The sequence below is a fragment of the Lepidothrix coronata genome, unplaced genomic scaffold (assembly GCF_001604755.1).
Source record: "Lepidothrix coronata isolate B3197 unplaced genomic scaffold, Lepidothrix_coronata-1.0 Scaffold72, whole genome shotgun sequence".
Lineage (NCBI taxonomy): Eukaryota > Metazoa > Chordata > Aves > Passeriformes > Pipridae > Lepidothrix > Lepidothrix coronata.
In genome coordinates, this window is record NW_016690252.1 from 2,081,316 (window position 1) to 2,083,337 (window position 2,022).

Below are 2,022 nucleotides of genomic sequence, written 5' to 3' on the forward strand. Positions count from 1 at the left end.
AAGAGAAGAGCAAGGACAGTCTAAAATAGACACATGAACTTCTTTTTTTTTCCCATGCTTGTTTTTTTTTTTTTTTTTTTTTTTTTTTGATCTGAACATTCAGGAAGCATCAAAAAATTAGTAAACTAAACTACAGGGTCTCCTGAATCCAGCCACAGCTCTGCTGGAACACGCTGGCATCACAGAACCAGTGTGTTACTGACAGGCTAGACTTGAACTATCACCAACTACCACCATATGAAAGAATTCAGATAACTTCTGTGGCAGCATCACCAAAAACTCAAACACACCCCCCAACACATTCTTTTTCCACTCTGAATGCATGAGAAATATGAGAAGAGGTTGCCCTGCTGTTGCAGAAATTCTGCCACCTCCATCTGAATGAGGAAGTGGGCCTGCAACAGCCTTACACGTTTGAGATATCATTGGATTAAAAGTAAACCACCATCAGAAGCTCTTTGTTCCTGGGGGGTGGTGACAACAGTCTTAACTTTTCTAGAAAGTGCTTAAGCCCATATGGTATGTATGTCAAGCACACAACTGCAGTCCCAGGGCTGGGTGCCATGAATAAACAACACAGAAATCTCCAAGAGTAGGATGTGACAGAACATCACTACTGCACAGAATTCCAAAAAATTACATTTACTGGCTTTAATGATTATTCCCATCTCCCTGCTAGAAGGATAGCTAATGGATAACCAACCCAGTGGCATGGGGTGGGTTTGGGTGGTAGGTGCTTCCTCATTAGAGCTGACTTTATATTAATAGAGCCGCTACAGCAGATCTTCACCTGTCTCAAGACACACATCAGCGTGTGTCTTGAAAGGATGTATCAGAGAATTTTTTTGTCATTTGGGGGTGGCAGAGGGTGGCTGGCAGGCAATGCAGCAACTGCATTTGAGAGTGGGCCCTAGGCAGCACTGGAAGCCAGCAAAATGTGCTTGAGCTGGGGCAGAGACTTTGTACAGTGACCACGGGACAGAAGTAGAACACCTGTCACACAGCTCAGTCTTTTGGTCTATGGGAACCAAAAGTGCAACCCATCACTTCCCAGAGAGAGATTCCCCACTGCATTAATAAACCTCAAACAATCCAGCCTGCGCCTTGCTCTTGCCATACATCCTTGTGCACATGCTCCCCAAAGCATCTTCAAACACCCAATCACTCTGGACAAAAATATTTAAGTATTTATTAAAATACTATTAAGCACTTACAGGGTGGCTTCATTTTTCTGAAAGCCATACAAATACTTATGAAAGCCTCACAACATCCCTGTGAGGTAGGTTTGTCTTGTGTAATTATGTGATGGTTTCATAAATTAAACATGATGCTGTTTAAATGCTTATTTGAAGACAGTGACTTTGATTTCCCTGTTTAGGCACAAAATGTGTTGGGTGCTACCATGCATTTCCAGCACATCTAGGAAGACAGAATAGCATAGAAAAGTAGTGGAAACATCAGGTGTAACTGAAAACCAGCAGTGAATGGCTTAAAGTGCAGTTCTAACCTGAAAACTTACAGTATAGAAAACAGCATCAGGGGCTTCTAAGGCTGTAGGATCTCTTACCAGTGGCTCCTGGTAAGATCCTGCCCAACTGAAAAGGCAAAGGCTGTTTCAATGGTCAGCTTTGCAAATCAATGTGTGACAAACCATGGGGTTCTCCTTGCTGATGGGACTCAACACCATTGACTCACCCTTGCTCAAGGGTTCCCACAACAGAGAGGCAATGAGGGATCTTGTAGCTTCTGGCTGCCTTCAGGCTTATTTGGAATCATGCATCCAGTTGGTGGCTGGTCACTAGTGGTGTCCCCCAGGGATCAGTGTTGGGCCTAGTTCTGTTTAATATCCTTATTGATGATCTGGATGAGGGAATTGAGTGTATTATTAGCAAATTTACAGATGACACCAAGTTGGGGGGGAGTGTTGATCTGCTGGAAGGCAGGAGGGCTCTGCAGAGGGACCTCGACAAGCTGGAGAGATGGTCTGATTCCAACAGGATGAGGTTCAACCAGGCCAAGTGC

At 44.0% G+C, this 2,022-nt stretch overlaps 1 protein-coding gene across 1 annotated transcript in view; it reads right to left on the reverse strand.

Moving 5' to 3' along the window:
• Positions 1-2,022, reverse strand: part of TPGS2 (tubulin polyglutamylase complex subunit 2) — a 41,916-nt gene that overhangs the window by 10,896 nt on the left and 28,998 nt on the right. The window lies entirely within an intron of this gene.